The 19,126-nt window shown below is 39.6% G+C and overlaps 1 protein-coding gene across 1 annotated transcript in view; it reads left to right on the forward strand.

Annotated features, from left to right (window-relative positions):
- Positions 1-8,176, forward strand: part of SLC35F5 (solute carrier family 35 member F5) — a 30,346-nt gene extending 22,170 nt beyond the window's left edge. The window contains exon 17 of the mRNA XM_066323138.1: positions 405-8,176. The gene's annotated coding sequence lies outside the window, so the exon portion shown is untranslated. The remainder of the gene's footprint in view (positions 1-404) is intronic.
- The last annotated feature ends 10,950 nt before the right edge of the window (positions 8,177-19,126 follow it).

Here is a 19,126-nt window from a genome sequence, read left to right on the forward strand (position 1 = left end):
ATATTTCTCATGATAAGCATAGGGAGAGTGGACTAGAATAGCTAAAGAGTTTGCAAAATATCCCACTTTAAGAGGAGGTTACACAAATCTCTAAAAGGATTATTACATAGTTTGTCAGTACTGGCTTGGAGTATTAGAGCAGACAAAGTTTAGGTGAAGCACCTCTGTGCTTCTGGGTTTTCAATAATGTGTGCAGAATTACATGAGAAGTATATTTTTATTTTCCAATGTTGCTTAAATCTTATAATGAAATTTAAAATGTTCTAACGAAAACAGTAATTGTGACGTCTTAAGACATGGAGTTATTTCCTTTGTTAGTAAGATGGAAACAAATACTTAAGGTAATTCCTCTTTTGTAATCCTGAGTTACGTAGCCCTGATAATTTTTTTCTTCTTCTTCTTAGTTTCAAAATGGAATGATGCCCAGCGAAGAGACAATCTTCTGGAAAAGTCCCTAAGGAATCGTGTTTCAGTGCCTATCCTGAATTTGTAGTAAAAATGAGAAGTTTCAGTTCTTTTGAAACTCTAAACTTTTTCTCTTTCTTGCTTTCATCTGATTTTATAAATGAACAGATTTACTACATGCCTGTCACCATAGGGAGTCTTAGTCCATCTGAACAACCAACCTGCCTTATAACACTTGAGCTGGTGACATTACTTGACAAAATCAAGAAAGCAAATGCTGTTAAGTGATTTCTTTCTTTTTTTAAGTCACGATTTTGTTAAATGCTGGACAATATTATTTTTAAAAGATACTTTAAAGTGAGTTATGTAAATAAGTTTGCAGGTCATCAAGTCTTACAGGCTTTCAGATGAAAAGCTAAATAGATACGTTACCTGTAGTAGGTACAAAATAAATTTTTTATGTTGTATAAACTATTTGCATATTAATAGATGAAAATAGAAAAAATAATTTATTAAGTGCATTCTTATAATTACTGAGGCAGGATCTTTGTACGGTCCTGGAACACTACATATATAATGTCTTAGGCCATTTTGAGTAGCCTTGTAATGGCAATGGGTGCTGATGTTTAAAAAATCAAAAATTGCCCAACAATCAGGAATGCTTAAAATTTCATTGAATGGTAAAATATTTCTAATTACAGTACATTTGGATATACATTCTTATACAAGTTTTAAAACAGACTGGTTCTGTAACCCATTCTCAATCCCAGTTGTCTCTCAGGCATGAAAATGTTCAGGTATAGCTGCCACACTGTGAAAGAGATCAAATTAGTTATGAAAGTTTTCAGTCAGTGGATTGGCACTATACTAACCTGCTAAGCAATATGAAAAGGAGAGATGTTTGCATTGATTTTTCTTTCCCCCCAGCTGTATTAATAAATTTATTCTAAAACTGATAATTATCTTCCTTCCACTGCAGTGTTTTATCCTTTTTAATCCAGAGAAGCTATTATAATTATATTCAGGAATATTTGAAATTAGTCCATGCCATTTTCCAGCTCCTGGCCTGTAAGACACTTAGATCAAAGTTAATTTTGGCTTTTGATGGATTTTATTTTTCTATAATGAATGTAAGATGGATTTTTAGCCAGGAGTATTTTCTTCCACATAACAAGGTTATTAATAATGTAGGGTATTTCTCCTTTCCTTCCACACAAATACAGAAGGATGACATAGTAGAAATGCCTGTTCATGTTTTGGCACTCAGTAATGATTCTTCCAAAAGCAATTTTGGTAATAAACTATTATTTGAGAGAGAATGCATGAAAGCAACATGCTTAAGATCTACATTTATAGAAGATTTTGAGCCAGCAGCTGGAATTTAATATACGAGCTGTGTGTAGAGAAGGAAGACAAAATGAACCTGGGGCTATTCTGTTAAAATATTTAACCTTCATCAGGTTTTTCTTTCCTGTTTTTAATACTGATTGCACTACAAACTTTGGTGATCTGAGGCATCTCTTTAAAATGAGATAGTAAGTCCTTCTTGGACACTAAAATAAGAATTTAAAAAACCCCAAAACCAACCACAACAAAATCACAAACCCAAAAGAGATGAGAAAGTCAATTAAATTTCACAGTTAAACTTCCAAACCCCACAGGCAGAGGGGTGGAAAATGTAGTATGTTGAACTAATTTTCTCTTGGTAGAATTTTCAGGCATTTTTTGATCAGTGGAGTTTCTTTAGGTTTTGGATTTGTCCTTCTCAAAATTACGACAAATTCAGAGGATGTTTCCTTTAAATTTTTTTTCAAGAAATATTGTTAATGCCTACTCACAATAAAAAAAGAAGTTTCTTTTCAGTTAATGAAATGTTTCAGTGAGATCCTTCAGAATATTTGATATGAGGCATTAACTCCAAATTTGAATCAGCTGGGACTTGTAGCATCAGTGCATTAAGCCTGGGAAAACCAAGTTTGCTTTCAGATGGGCAATGACAGTATTTGTAGCAAAATTTTCTATTGCTGTTTTTTTGCAGTTGGTCATGCAAACAGGATTTGATCTGTAATGTCAAATATGCAGTTGCTATTTATATTTGCCCTTATGTTCATGGCTTGAAGTCAAAGACCATCATAGCCTCCCATGTATATGACTGTTAATTTGCATTATTCATTAGTATGAGAGGTTAAGAAAAGAAGTACTAGGAGAATATTCTTCTGTCTCTGCCCCCAGGAATGTTGAAGAACATTCAGTAAACTCAGTCAGAGCTTTCCAAATGTTTCTGTTTTTAACAAAAATATGTTAATTTTTTTTAATAAGATATGAAATATTTTTATCGTGGCTGTAGGTAGCTTAAGCTGTGGTTTTGCATTAAATTACAGTTCTTTAAATAGTAGGAACAAAACAAACTGTCCTTGCTGAAAGGATTTTTAAACAGTGGTGCCCCTGTAGTTACAAGAAATGTGTTACACTTTTAATTACAGAAGCTATGACAACATATAACATTGTTCCTGCATTTAATAGAATGTGATGGAGTTTTTTCTACAAAACCTTGTGATTTTTTAGTACAACGATATTTTATAAACATGATGTCTGATTTGAAATGTAAATTGCATAGCTCTCTAATGGATGCTTGGTAAATGCACAAGAGATTTAGCTTTGATTCTCAGGTACCTCTGATGCAATGGGGACGTGCTGGGTTTTTCCTCCTCGTGACACAACTGGAATGTGAAGGAGCTCTCTCGTGTACCTCTGTGTGGTAGCGTGTATTGTCACTGCTCTTACTGTTTCAGTCTGGGAATGTCTTCATTCTGACTTACTTCTTGTAGGAACCACTTAGGCTTTAGAAAAATAATGTCAGGCATTTCTTGGATTGTCACTGGATGTTAAAGAACAGTGATTTCCCAGGCCTACAAAACGGGAAGTGAATAGTGTGTGTTGCTTTGTCAAACAGTTGGACTAATTCCTGTAATCCTTGGAGACAACCAATAATTTTCTCCTGTGCAGTTGAGGTTTTAGGGCTGTTTGGGTTTTATATATGAAGGAAATTATGATAATTTGCTAAAAGCTACAGAGCATGCCTTTGCTTTTACGGTTTGAGTGAGTCTTGCCTAGCTTGATAAGCAGTGTGCTGCACTTCAGAACAAAGGCACAAAAGGATTTCAGTTTCTCTGGCCACTTTGTGTTGGGTTTCAGTTGCGCTGAAAATGTGTTCACTACAAGGGACTGCTGCAGATGTAATGCCGTTCAGCAAGGGATGCAAATGCTGCATCTGTAACAAAGTCTGGGGCACATGAGTGCTCCTGAAGGCACTGAGGGCTTGCTCTTTGGCTTTCCAGTGTTCACTGCATCCTGCTCCATGGCTTCTGGCCTCTGGGAATGCCTGTGAGGGTTAGAGGCTGTAGGACAGGACTGGTGTGGCCAGCCATGGAGCTGGGCTGCAGGGACTGCACACAGACTCAGCAGCTGGGGCTGAGGCACAGCCCGGGTGCCCCTGTGGGGATTTTGTGGAAATGGGGGTATTAAACAGGGCTGTTGTTCAGCCAGGGGAGCTGCAGGGGATTCTTGTCTATTCGTGGCAGACCTCCTTGGAATGTACTAACAAAAACAGGAGAGCCTGCAAATTGCTTTTCTTGGTGTGTGCTGCTGCAATTGTCATTCCTGTCACAATACTCGTGCCTAGGTACTGCTATTCACAGCCGTGATGGCTTTAAATAAGGTGGCAAAAGGATTTCTTTGTAATTCTTGGTTCCATTTCTTTTAGTGTTGAATGTTGTCTTTCCTATTCCCTACTAAAAGATCCTCCTGTCTTAGGGAAATTACATTACCGAGCTAAACTAAGCTATCAGAGAACAGGGAAAACCAGTTAAATTTTGGAGATAGGCTGAGTTTGTGGATACACTTTTAATTTCATATGGAAATAGGCCTAGGAAAGGCAGAGTGAAAATGAAGTGAAGAACTGGCATGCTCAAAAATCAAGAAACAAACTGATGTGAATGTCACAATGTTGGGTTATATGGCTAACTGTAGGATGGTACTTTGAATCAGCTTCCTTTACTTGGAATAAGTTTTGAGTTAGTTAATGTTTCTGTTCTGGCTATCACATGTAGTGCCTGCAATTTAATAGTTATAACTCCAGTAGCATTTATGTGATTCATAAACTGTTGTTAAGCATTTTGTTCCCTATCTAATCCACGATTTCACTAATGTTGTGTTTTGTTTTAAATGATCATTGCAGGGCATGATTTCTCAGGGAAATATGGATGATATCATAAGTTGTGAGAGCCAATAACTAATTCCTGCTTTTAAAATCGCTACAAACATTTCCAGGTTTCATTCAAACATTTCACATCATGTAACTTCCATGCTGAATTTCCTTAGGCTTATCAGGTAAATAATGATGAGAATGTTAAGAGCATTTAAAGATGTCAATAAAATTTACTCTGCCCAACACTTTGTTACTTTTTGGAGAAACATCTGTTTTAAGGTGATGCAGAAATGTGTGTGATTTTTCTACTTTATTGTCCTCTTTGCCATAGAAATGAATAGCTACTCTGCTGATCTTGAAGTTGCATGATGTGGCATAACAGTGACATTAAGTTTCAGGGTTAGGCAGTCCTGTAATAATACATAATCTGGTTGTGGGATAGATCAGTATAAATCTCTAACATAAATATATTCATTTATATCATTAAATTTTTACAAAGCCTAGTCACTTGGGGGGATTTTTTGTTTGTTTTTCCAGTAAAGTTACTTTGGCTAGAATGGGATTTGATCCAAAGCCCATGAGAGTCATTGACAGCATTAATAAAGTAAAACTTTATTGAAAAGAACTCTGCAGTCAGGTTGACCTTTATGCCTTTGCAGTATTTCTGTCTGCAGCATGTATTTGGAGTGGTTTGCTTTTAAGACCTCAGTAATATAAATGGAGGGATTTTAGTGCTGGTAAGTTGGTAAAAACACTACTGTTACTGATCACAAAAGATATTTCCACATAGCCAGTATGTAGCTTAATTATTTAGAAGATGAATTTGTCTTGCTGCCTGACTTCTGTTTAACATCAGCAGCATGAGAAATATTAACCCCTGCACTTCACTGTATACTTCCCTTGTCCATAGTGAGAACATGTGATCATAGTCATCAGCCTTGAGTATCTCTCATCAAGCTTCCTCTTGATGATTTCTGCTTTGACATTTCCATTTCCATGCCCTGTTGCATTCATTGCAAAGTGAATTCCCTCTCTAGGTAAAGCCAGTGTAATTGTATTTGGACTGCCCTAGTCCTCTGTGGTGTTAGAAATCTGACATAAAATGTAAATCTGGCAGGTAATGTGACTACTTAGAGATCTGTGTTCTCACTCTTGTCATTACATCTGGTATTAGTAGGTAACCAGACCTTTTCTGGGTATGCCTGTCATGATGATCTGGCTTTCACTTCCTACTTTTAAAAAGCATAAAGGGCTGTCCTTTGAGGGTATTTGTAGAAAGCAACTGTTTAGTTCTACAAGTTCAAAGTCCTTTAACTGCATCTCAGTTTATAAAGTTGCATCCAATGATCCCTTTCTTTTATTAATGAACTTTGAAGGTTTTTTCATGGAAGGCACACACATTTTCTTTATATTTCACAGAAGAAATATGGCTGGATACTGAAATGGCCTCAGAAATAAAAATATTGGGCTATTTATTCTATTGTTCTTCACATATGTTTCTGATTTTTTCCCACTTTTTTTTTTTTTTTTAAGAAACCCAACCAAATAAAACCAATCAAACCCCCACACTTATCAAGCTGAGGGGAATTAGCCACTTAGCATAGAACTAATTTTATAATATGCAAATGGTTGTATTTTTATCAGTGATACCAGTCAATGTATTACTGATGCTGCCAGTCCACAAGTCTTCCTTGTCTGTGATGCTTCTCTTCTACCAAAATCTGACCTCTTGCATTCCAGTCAAGTTAGTTCCACTGCCAGAATGAGTAATTTCTAAAATATTTTAGAATCTACTTTTTCCTCTAGCTAGGGGAACAACAGGGGATTTCCAACCAATGTCACTTTCCTATTGCAGAAGAAAAAAAAACTTAAAAAAAATTAAAACAGGAATGTTAATTGAAAATCAGGAGTATTAGTAGGAAAGTAGGAAGCATATGCTGTAAAATCATCGGGGTAATTTCTTGCATAGCCTAATTCCACATAGGAAGTGCTTGGGCAGTAGTTTATTGTATTGATCTCTGGTTGATTGATCTTGATTTAATGTAGCAAGTAGGTATTTTAAATAATCATATTGAAGCTGAAGGCTTAAATTGAGCTCTGTGATTGTTAAAAATCATGGAAAAAATTATATTTGGACACTTTAGAAGGTATTTTTTTGTTACAGTAGTTTGGGTTTTGTGAAGTCCATCCAATGCAGTTACAAAGGAATGCTCTGTTAATTGGCACTCAGGAGAGGCTGTTTACACAAGGCTGCATGGAAAGCAGTAGCCAAGTGTTGGAGTTGGTGTTATCTGAATGGAATTAGAGAAATGTACTGAGTATGAGGTACAACTTCAGCGTTGTAGAGCTGAAGGGGTGTTCTTAATGATTTAAAATTCGTGTAAGGTCTCTTTGGAGTAGATACTAGTAAAACAAAATTGTTTATGAAACCTTGAGTTACGAAACTCCTGAAACTTAAGTGCATTAAAAGATGCACAAAACCAGTTGTAGTTTTGATGGTTGTTTTGGTGTTGCATTTTGTACTCAGTTTCAGGGAATTCTCAGTTACACTTCTCAAGTGGAAACTGCTTTAACTGAAGAGCCTTCACCTGAAGAAAACTTTTTTTTTCCCTGAAGTCTGTACAGTTCTCTTATAATTCAGATGTTCTGGGAGCACAGCAAGTTCCAGATATCCGAGTATCCTCTATGAAATATCTTTATGCATCATCTTTTAACCATTTTCCTTAGTGAAAGCAGAACGTGAATTGCTAATATGTATTGCATTTGCACTTGAAAACCTGATTTCAGAGTGTGTTAAACCTTGATCTATTTTTGATAAAAAAAAGAAATGTAGCATTTTAATCTAATTTCCATTTAATGGCAAGGATATTCATGCAGAGAAAAACATATATCAGGGTTTGATGCAGTGATTTTTAAGCCAAGAAAACAGCAGGATGGCAGTGGTAAATCTGAAATGAAGATGCATATCTCTTCAGAAACTCTGGTTTCCTCCTGCCCTCTTTATACCAAATCGTATCTCCATTATTCCCGGATAATACAGGTGAAGCAAGAACCAGAGCTTTTACCCTTTGTTCTTTAAAAGTGAACACTGGCTTTTGCCTGGGGTGTCTTTGTCCTGTTACTTCATTTTTTGATGAGAGGTCAGTTAAATAAAAAATATGGAATAAGTATTTTTAATTAAAATCAGATTTAAGCTATTAATTATTTGGAGATTCTCTATATTAATAGAGATCTAAAGAATGGAGATTGAAGTCCTATATTGCAAATACTGAACAGTGCATATATATTTTTAACAAAATGGGTATATATATATATATATATGAATTTGAAACATGCATGAAGGTGGAAATTGGAATATTGTTTTTATGTTAAAAGGTTTATAAATTGAAATTCTTGATATCCAGTACCAAAACCCTATAAAAGGGCTAATGAAAAGAAAATGTAATGTATTCTGATTAACAGCCTGTGTAATACAATCAGTGGGTGTGATGTTTTTGTTCTGTATTATATTTATTATATGTAAGTAAACAATAAAGATTATAAATCTTATTTTCTTAACAGGAATCGGTCTTTGGTTGGGGTTACTGCTTAATGTGCTTTGTATCATCAGTTAAGAAAAAAAGTATCAGTTAAGAAAGAATGGTCACCAGGGCTGGTCATAAAAGTGAGTTTTGGGATGTCTCGTGTTAGCTGAAGGCAGCTGGGATGTGGAAGGTTATAATTTGGTGTCAGTTTGGTCTGAGTGCAGGTTTTGGCTGGGGCAGGGTTGATTTTCTTCCCCACGGGGCTGTTTTGGGTTTGTGCTGAGCACGGGGTGATAGGGCAGATGTTTCTGCTGCTCCTGCCGCCGCCCTGGGAGGGCACACAGCCGGGCTGGCAGGGGACATTCCAGCCCGTGGGACAACGTGCTCAACAGCCAAAGTGCGGAGGAGGGGACACTTGGAGCGAGGGTGTTTGTCCTCCCAAGTCACCATTACACCGACAGGGGCCTGCTTTCCTGGGGATGGCTGAACACCTGCCCAGCCTTGGGAAGCTGGGAATCCTTTCCTCCTGCTCTGCTTGCGGACACACTTCGCTTTCCTCGTTAAACTGCGTTTATCTCAACCCACAGGACTTTAGCTTTTACCCTTCCCATTCCCTCCCCGGTCCCGCTGCTGGGGCTGGGCTTAACCCACGGCACTCGGGTCATTTAAGCCGTCCAGCGGCGATTTTTGGTGTTTAATCTGAATGGCAAAGTGTGCACAGAGCTGTGAGCAGCAGGGGGAGCTCCGGCCGTGCCCATCCCGCCGCTCCGGCTCAGCAATTAGTGTATAAGCGCTGAAAAGACCATTAATTTACCTGTTTATCATCCCTGATTCCCGCATTGAGCCGGGGCTAGACACTGACCTTTCTTCTTGCAGCTGAACTTTTAGTGTCTTTAATAATTAAAACCTCGGGGATGATAGGCGTTTACCTAAATACTTCATTAAAATATTTTGAGGTAAAAATAATTTCCACTATAGATGAGCTTTTCTGCGTTTTCTGGATTAACTACAGCCGAATTCTTTTTTGCCAAGATCCTAAATATTACCGCACAGCTATAGAAAGATGCAGCTTTTTAAACTAAAACAAGAGGACACTTGCTTTGCCACTAACTAATTAAGGAGTTCATCTCATATTCCCTGACAAGCAACAGGAATTCTCGTGCTCAAATTAAGAATTTGAAGCAACTTGACTTCGAAAGTTTCTATATACTTTCAAAGGCAAGTTGGCAATAACAATCCTGTTCTTTTTCTAGTGTCCTGACTGATGGCTAGAATCCCAGTCATTGTGTGATGGGGATTCTTTATCTCCCTTTTAATCGTAGAGGTAAAGTAAAATGCGGAATAATTTTTGGCAGGTCCTGCCATTAAAACATAAAACCCTAAAATGCATCCCTGTCTTAGGCTCTGTCAGTACTTGATGAGTTCTGCATACATGGCTGGGGCAGGTGGTGAAACAACCACAAGGAGCAGGTTTTTCAGTGGAGTCTTTGATAAAGATGTGTGGGGGCCCAGAAGGAGCTCCTGGGGAAACAGCTGAGGTAAGACTTGTTTTGTGGTTTGGGGGTGGTATTTTGTTGGTTTGTGGGTATTTGTTCGGGGTTTTTTTCCTTATCCACAGTGTGAATTGATGTATTGTTATTCTGTTAGGCTATTAAGATCTAAGCTCTCCTCTGTGATATCCTGACACCTGTACTTTTCTCTGTACAAAGGGATCAGTCAATGCAGGCTCTCTGGATTGCTTTCAGTCTTTAGGATGTAATTTGTTGACACATTATCTTATTCTACTCTGTGTGCTCTTCAGTTTTAGGAGACACATTTCATATATGAAACTGCCATTTGCCAGAAGCTCAGTGTCACTTGCTGCAAGGTGAGGTTTAAAGCTTCTGAGAAGGATAATTTAAACCCCATTTTCAAACTTCTTTTTCTATCAACAGTATGTATGTGGGAGACATTCTTGGGTTTTATTTATATCTGCAACCCAAGTATATTCCATTTATACTGATTTTAACAAACTTGGACAAAACTTAAGATTTCCAAAGAAACAATCATTTACTACCTCAATGTGAACTCTTTTTCCTCTTTTCCTCTGACTTCCCCCTCCTCTAGCCCCCAGCCACTACTTCAAGACCATATGAAAGAAAAGCCAGTTCCAGTTTGTGGCTTTGCAAGCTTCCAGGAGTTTTTCTGGCAATGTTACCTAATGTGTTATAATTTGCTGGGAGATGAAAAATCTTCCTATCATAAAGATTCCTTAATTATCTAAATAGGCTTTTCTTTGTTGGAGTCTCCCAGTGTTGGGGCATTTTCTAGGCGTCTTTAATTTAACTGCTGGGATCCTGCTGCTAATGGTGATAGAAAACTCATGATGACACTGCGAGTGCGCATTTACAGAATGCTAGAGAAGCTTCATAAACATAAAGGAACATTCTGTCTATCTGTAATAGTGTTCCCATTTAGAAAGAAGCTCATTTGCCAGTAGATCTACTCATTTTTTTTCTCTTTTTTTTTTTTTTTAATCCCTTTAGAAGGAAAAAAAAAATAGTTATAAGCAGATGGCTTTGGTGGCTGTGGTGTTGCAGGCAAACAGGAAAGTGATGCCCCATGAGAGTTTTTTGACCATGTGGTGGTCTTAGAGCAAAGGGAGATCAAGAGGAAATCTGATGCAAGGCCCATGATGGATGGAGTTGGGTCTCAAGCCCACCTCTCCCCACGTCCTCCTTGCCTTATTATCTATTTCCCTCCTCACAAAGGAATGTACAGAAGACACTTTTCACTAATTGAGAGGATGTCATTAGTTCATAGTATAAATATTTTAAAATATTATGGATGTGTGTTAGTAATTTAACACATGTCTTTTGTTAAAAACACATTTTGACAAAAGTGCTGAGGCTGACTTCTACCTCCCCTTTCACTGTTAGGTAAAAGCTGATACAGCTCCATCTGTCACTCTTTTGCATGTGATGTTTTTCCCAGTGCTTAAAAAAGGAGTTGGATTCATTACTCTTCCTACAGGAATTTGCTGGCCATAGTGAGCTTCAAGTGTAGGAAGAGAAGCTCTGGAAAATGTGTTCCTAGGGTAAAACAGAGTCTCACTGAAGTATTTTTCTCAAGGGAATGGTTATGGACTAAGCCAGTGTCCTCTGTAAGATGGGAAGGGGCAGTGAGGATCAGCCTAACCTAGAGAAGAAAAGAACAAAGTGATGATGATCTGTCAGGAGCTGATGGAGAGCCATGGAAGGAACAAGCAGCCCCTTGGAATTAGATGCATAATGGATTTCCAGTAAATGATATATACCTGAGCTCTTGCAAAAGGAGTCAGCCTGAGCTGAAATTGTCTGTCCTGTCTTTGTCTGCTCCTTTTGTACTCAAAGGTAGGGTAAGATGGTGAGTTCTTGATAAAGCTTCAAGACAGAACAATTTTGTGAGAGTCTCAGCTGTTCTGTGAATAGTGGATGAATCAGCTTCAGATTGTCATGGATTAAAAGTTTCAAAACACCCCAAAACTGAAATGGTACAAGTGTTTCATTATTTTAAAAAAACACTAATTTGCTTTTAGGAGTGTAAATGATATAAAGGTTTGGTGACACATTGGGTCTGTCATGAAATAATAGTAATGTCATATTGGCACTCTGCCAAAGTAATTCCTCAAAACACCTAGTTAATGCTTTTAATGATCTATCTGCTTTCTTGCTCTGGTCTGCCATTATACCTGCCAACCTACCTCCTCCCTTTGCAGATGATTTCTAAAACTGACACATTTATGTTTCCCTTTATAAGTTCTTCATTTTTTCCTTTTTTTTTTTTTTTTTTTTTTTCCCTTCTCCTCTCACAGGTTTAAAAAAAGACAGTTCAATTCTAAATTGTTTGAAAATTTGGCAGCAGAGTCACCCTAGCAGTACAGCAAAGAGGCACAAGTACAGAGGAGTTGAGAATCCTGACTTTGTGAATTTCTCCTCACATACCAGACTGTTTAAATCTGAACTGTATGTTGGCCTTGAAGTGGATCTTCAAGAGAACTCTTCAAAAAAGCTGCTTGTTCCACATAACAATATTTTGTTATATGTTTAGAAAACACTGTGCTTCTTACTTGGTTTGGTTTTTCAGGAGAGGATAACAGTTTCAAGGTAAAGGTTCCTGGGTGTAAACTCAAAACAGAATGGACTCTTAGAGAAACTCTTGAGTGCTACAGTTAATTCCATGGTGTCCTTCTGGATTTGACCTGTACCAAGGACCCAGTCTTTTATATGCTGCTTTGAACGTTGTGAGTAGACACAATACTACCTCTTCCTCTTCCTGATCATTACTAAATATATTTGGGAAAGTTCCTTCACCTTCCAGTGGTTTGGGTTTTCCCCTTCCAAAAGTTTTGGTAATGATTACAATTCCTTTTTTAGGAGGTGAAAACAAGGTAAATTGTTGGCAAGGCTGCTTCAGGGCCTCAGCAGAAAGCTGTAGTTCCCATGTCCTTAAGAATGCCTCAGCTCTTAAGGAAGCAATAGCTGCAGCTTTCAGCCCAGGCCCTGCAGCAATTATTGCCATCTTGTCTCTCATATTCCCTTAAATCTCCCTAATTCCTCCTGCCCTGCCTGACCTGTGCCACTTGAGCAGTCAGTTCGCTTCCCAAGTCCTTAATCAGCCCCCAGTAGAGAGAGATCAGCGCTGGGCCAGGACCTTTACTGTGGATGCCACCAGAGGGACACCAGCGAAGATTAACTACTATTTGTTATGTTTTTAAAGGGAGTCTTTTAGCTGTTTGAAAAGGGAGTGAAGATTGCTCCAGACTCCTAAAAGTGTTTTTTCTTTAATGTAGCAAATGTCAATTTACCTCCACTGCTGCTGCTGCAGAAGCTGTGCCTGTATCAAAGGGTGCAGAGCCATCCTGATGGAGATGCAGAAATGTTAGAAACTGTGGCTGAGCTTCAGTGTTTGAGGAGCTGGCCCAGGCTCCCCAAATATCACATCTGTAGGAGACCAGGGAAAGGAGTAAGCTGAGAAGGAGAAAGGAGTAGGGAGAGAGGTAAATAGGGTGACACACACACGGTGAAGGCTGTGCAAGTCCTCTCCCTATATCTCCAATTCTGCCCCTTAAGGTAGTTTGCAGTAATTCCCAAAAGTCTGGAAGATCAAACCTTCCCCACATTTACTATTCTCCAAGCTATTCCTTCTTTCAGCATTGAAATAATCTTTATGTTGTGTCCCCTTAGACCAGACATACCTTGCAGCATAGAAACACCCAAGAGATGTTTGCATATTTATTTTTCTGTCCTAGGAAAATCTGCACATAGCGAAAAGCATTTTGAAAACATCCTGCTAGTGATAATTTCATCACTCTCCACCCACAATCTATTGGGTCTGAGCATTTGCTTCCTCCGAGCCACCTTGTTGCCTCTAAAACTATTCATGGACCTCTAAAAGTGCTGTTCCTGCATTCCGCAAATCACCAAACTCAGGTTGGGTAGGAGAAATTCTTCTACTGGTGAATGGACTCTGCTGGTTAGTGGTACCCTGGTGTGCTTTTTGTTTGGTTTTTAATCACATGTTACTCCCACAAACCTCCTGTGTTTTTCCCATCTTTATGTGCACCAAGTTACTCCTTGGAGATAGTCTGGTTTCCAAAAGTTGGGAGTGGGAAATGTGTGTCTTTTACAGAAAGTGTAAGTACTTCTGTGTAAATTGTAACTCTCTGAAGAAACATCTAAAAAATTATCCCTCGCCCACATGCTCACTGTCCCACTGAGCTGAGATTTCTCTGTGCTTTATGGGCTGAAAATACAGGGTGTCCCCTTCCCCCTTCTTAATTTGCTGCTGTATTGGGAAGGTTTTTTACCTTCCTTTGTCTGCAAAGAGGCCTTTTGGAGAATTCAGGATAGCTGAAACATCTCAGCAGGTGTGGTGTGAAACTGGGCTTGCTGTGAACACTGACTTACAACTTTTTGCTCAGAGGCATCCCACTGAGTCTTCTGTTCAGGTGAACAAAATCCCACTTCTGAAAGCATTACAGGCTGGATCATCGACTGGGAGTCAAAGGCATGGCCCCATTTATTTGATTGGAGCTGTGCTAATTTACATCAATGAAAAAAATCTGATTTTAATGGATAATCTGCAGCTAATCCTTAAAATAGGTAAATAACTGTCTCTAAATGTGGTCCTTAGGGGGCTTACTCTCTGTTAATTTCATTTTGTAACTTTTCTGTAGAATTTTTTGGTAGAAAACTGAAATTTGTGTGACTAGAAGAAAGAGATATACCTGAGGCTTGTTACAGGAAAAGTGAGAGTAAGAGCAACAGAAATGTCTTGCTCCTTGCTGATTGCATGAGCCAATGAGGATCACATGAATGAATTCTTTATATTTAATGTGACTTCTTTATTGTCCATCACCCCAAGAGCCACGCAGAGTTTTAAATTTTGCCTTTCCATTTCTCTCTTAGTTACTGTTTCAGTTCTTCGTTGCACTGTACTTGGAAAGGAGTTTTTTAATACTACTCCCAAAATTGTTTGGTTTTGGAATGATATTAATGTTACTACTAATAGTAACTAAAGTGCAGATCTTGGGCTTAGTGATTTCATGGCTATGTGCTGGTTATAAATTTCTGGATGGAGTTTAACAAATCATGCCAAGAGAACAGAAGGGCAGACCATCCTTGACCCTTAATAATGTTGATTTTCCTGAAGAGATTTCTAGTCTCTAGTCTTTTCACTAGTCTTGATCCTTTTGCAAGGTAAGTACATCCTTGCTGCTATTTTCTGTCTGCAGAACATCTTTTTAAGAATCAGTTATGTATACTGCAATAATTATTTACTTTTAATTAGTGTGGTAGTTTTATTCATGGCCTCCTTTACTGGTCATCTGTTCTATTATTTCAAATCCAGGTCTGGCAAAATTTCTTTGCCTGCAGTTGCTTGAGAGGAAGATTATACAATAATTGAACTGCCTGGCTGTGGTCCATGGCCTGTAAATGTCCATCTTGCTCAAACAGCTGTATAGAATTTTCCAGACTAGCAGGCTGCTCTGGCATGCAGAGTCAAGCTTTATTTACCCAGTAAGATTATCCCTCATCTCAAGTGAAAGAAAGGTGAAGGCACCTTCTTGTGAAGGATGCTTCAAGAATTAGGAAACCAAGTCCCTCTTCAGGTGTTTAATTATCAACCAAAGATCATGTTATCAAATATACACTGTATGAGTTGATTTATCTAAACAGTAATATGGACAATTATTAAAATATCCAAATTATTGAAATATCCAGACAATTACAAAATTAGGCAGGAAGCTGAAAGCTGATAGCTGACACAATACCTGATGTTCTGCTCAGGACTGCTCCTTAGTCTTCCAGTCATGGCCAGGGAGAAAGGGAGAGGATGCAAATATTGCAGTAATGGATCATCACACTGAAGTGTGTCATTCAAATTCACTTTAGGAAATAGATTCAGGTGTGTAAGGTGCAATACCAAAGTAATCACATGTAATATTTGCTGATGTTGAAAGACTTAAATGCATAGATTTTGCAATCCCGCATGGCATAATAGAAACTAAGCAAAAATATTATGGCAAAGACAGACTCCAGTGGCTCTGTTTGTATAGTTAGCCCACGCAGCCCTTAGCTGCTAAAACCTGCCACCCTTTCTAATCCCCAGGCACTTAGTTCAGAGGAGTTCTTGCTGAATTCATACGGTTTTAGGGCTGTGTTCATCTCCTGGCTGATTTTGTATTATGTCCTCCTACTCTGTGAGCATCTCTCCCCGTGCTGCCCACCCTGGGCACTCTCTGGGCTGTCTCCCTCACCTGTCCCCTCAGGCCCTGGTGCCCTTGGTCCTTTCCAAGGTGCCCCAGGTGTCACCGCTGGGCTGAGCTGTGCCCTGGGTGGGCTCTGGCAGAGCTGTCCACGTCTGGCACGGAGGGAACTGCACAGCCAGAGCCCAGACACCAATGGCAGGCAGCAGGAAACCTGGGCTGGGCTCTGGACTCTGTCTCTGGAGGATTTTGGAGTCACCAGCTGCGGAGAGGGAGCCCTGGCAACTGTGCTTCAGGTTTCTGATACCCACGAGGCCAGGTGAGCACCAGGATCTCCTGCCCTAGCCCCTCAGGTGTGGGTGGCTGGGGGAAGGCTGACCTGAAACAGACACTGAGCAGAGCTGGAGAATAAAGTAGATATTCATTGAAAGGCCTTTAAGATACACCTTGGGCAGGACAAGAGCCTGACCAGGGCTACACCCAAGGTGGACCCAAAATGGCTGACCCATCACGAGGTCACTTTTATGAGTTTTGGTCCCTTTGCATATTGGGGTTTTATTGTCCAATTACAGGTTCAGGTTGTGAGGTGCCATCCTTTTTGTTTCTCTCTTTGGTTCTCTGTTGTTTGTGCTGTTGGGCCTGAAAATTGTACTCATTGACCTTGGTCTTCAGCAGAAAAAGGATTTCTTTTGTCTCCCTACTCTGTGAAAAGAGCTTAGTAACACTTAATGTGAGGCTCAGAACTGCACACCTAGGCAGCACAGAGTCTGAAAAACATGAATGTTGCAACTTAAGGCATTGGGTTCACAGCACAGTGTGGAGTGATGAGGCTGGGAAAACCATCAGATCAGCTCTTACTTGACAGTTACTTTATTCTTTCCCCATGAAGGAATGTCTTACCCTGTGTCTTTCCATAACCTTGTCCTCCAGTTGTCACTACCCACGTGCTCTCATAGACACAGTGCTTTGCTGTTGCCTAAGTGACATGAAGTGGCTTTCAGGGAGCTGCCAAAACAATGGCCTTGAAATCATAATCTTCCTAACATAAGCTCATATTGGTGCTCCTTCATGCTGATCTACTTATGTGGTCCCCAGAGATCACTTTAGCATTGACTTTGGTTCATCTGGACATTTCAGTGTGCCCTCCATAGATGCCTGCTAAATTTATCTCACCCTTGGCTTTAGCAGGGATATCACCTCACAGAGCTGACACCCTGTGCCCCAAAAGGTGATCATGTAGACGAGGATGATCAGAAAAATACTGCTGAGATTTCTCCTTTGGCTACTTGGCTTTGGTGTGCTTTGGCAGGCTGGGAGCTGCTCTGCTCTGCTCCCACACACCCTGCAGTGCCTGGAGTGTGGAGCAACTCCCTTGGAAACACCTCCCGGTGCCTGGAGTTGGCAGGTTCTTTGGGAAACCTGAGAATTCACCCCCAGCACCTTTTACTGTGCTGCTGATGGCTTCGCTTGGCTCGGGCAGGTGTTGGGTTGGGCTTGTCCCTGTGCTGGGAAGATTTTAAGGCTCAGGCTGAAAGCTGCAGGTTGAGAGGTTGGCTGTGTCCTTAATCCCTGCAGCCTGAGCCTGGGTTTGGTCAGGAACACCTCAGGGGGTTTAGCTGCTTGCAGGGGTGTAGGAGGGAAGGTGTTGCCTCCACTCCCTCCCCAGCAAGCCAGCCTGAGCTTCCAAAAGCAGAGGCAAAAAGGGGACAGACAGATCTGTCTGTCCTCTACAGCTGCTCCTGCTGTCTGTCTGTCTGTCTGTCTGGACAGAGCTCCGTGCCTGAAATCCCGCCCTTTTGGAACAGCAGACAAGGTCTTCTTGCCTCCTGCGTTCTCTGATTTGAAATTACACGCACTGAATTTTAAAATTCAAAACCTTTCTCATCCTCTCTTGCTGGACATGGTGTCTTGAGGTGACTGAATGTGAAAGCATTTTGTAATTTTTGATGGAATAGGTATACTCTGAAAACAAACCTAATGGCTCCGTGTCCCCTGGATCATGGTTTTCCAAGGAAGAGACCTTGTCTCTTTTGTACAAGCACAGCAACTTTTTACTTCAGTAAAAAAAAAAAAATTAAGATATAGAATGAAGAGCTAAATAACCTGAAATATAAAGTATTAAATACAAAATAATTTAGCAATAATATATTGCTATATCTATTGCTATATGTAGTCTTTTTTTAGCAAGGAAGAATGCATCCATCACATATGATAGTCTTTCAGATAGTACTAGCAGTAGTATAAACTTCTCTTCTGCATAATAAAGCAAGCTAATTCAAGCAGCCAAAGTTGCTGTTTCTCCAAAAATTATCTTTTTTGAAAACTAAATCAAACAAACATATAGAAAATAACAGGAAAAATTATAAATCCTCATCTAGAGATAGTTCTGGCTTGCAGCCTGACAGCTGAAGCATTACAGTGGCAGAAGATACCCTGAGCCACTCTGAGTCTGCAAGCCTGCATGAGAGCCAGGCTGCTTTAAACTGCTGCTTTTGGAGCTTCTCTGCTGGCCCTCAGCTCCCAAAGGCACTGGCTCAGCAGCCTAAGCCAGGCTCTCTTTGGAGAAAAGGGATAACAGAAAGAAGAGCAGTTTACAGAAGGAAAAGGACACTTGTCAGGGACAGGACACTGCCAGGAACTAAGAATCCTGTCTGCTGGTATGTAAGTTCCTCAAGCTGGTGGAGATAGTATTTCAGATTATTTTATCTTTGCTTCTGGGTCTGATCAAGATTTCTTCAGATGTGAGGTTGGTGAGCTCTGAGTGGTGTCCCACTGTCTTGGGAGCCCTTGAGGAAGGCAAATCAGGAGAAGCAGAAAACTGTTTTGAGTTCCTCTTTATATGGGTGCCTAACAAAAATTGAACATAATTACCCCAAAGGGATTGGTAAATAACCAACTACCATATCTAAATCTTTTTTAAGGATCTGTTTTTAATCTTGGCATATCTTCTTTGTTTCACTGATTTTCTCGTTGATTCTCCTTTTGTTTTTTACTCATGAACCCTTCCTGGTAATATTTATTTATTTGTATAAATTTAGACCAAATAATATTTTTGTAGTACAAGTTTCACATTTTTTATCATCACTGGTAGCTGGCCCTTTGTGAGCTTTTTTTTCTGTGCAAGAGCTCTGTTGTTCAGGATCCCTTGAGGCCCAGTTGTGAAACTTTCTAAAATATGAAAATATGACCTCACTGAAACCAATGGGAAAACACCTTTTTCAGTGATGGAGATAAAAGAACACTTTTGGGGAAAGTGTTGGA

Source organism: Sylvia atricapilla, chromosome 7 (assembly GCF_009819655.1).
Source record: "Sylvia atricapilla isolate bSylAtr1 chromosome 7, bSylAtr1.pri, whole genome shotgun sequence".
In the NCBI taxonomy this organism is placed as follows: Eukaryota; Metazoa; Chordata; class Aves; order Passeriformes; family Sylviidae; genus Sylvia; species Sylvia atricapilla.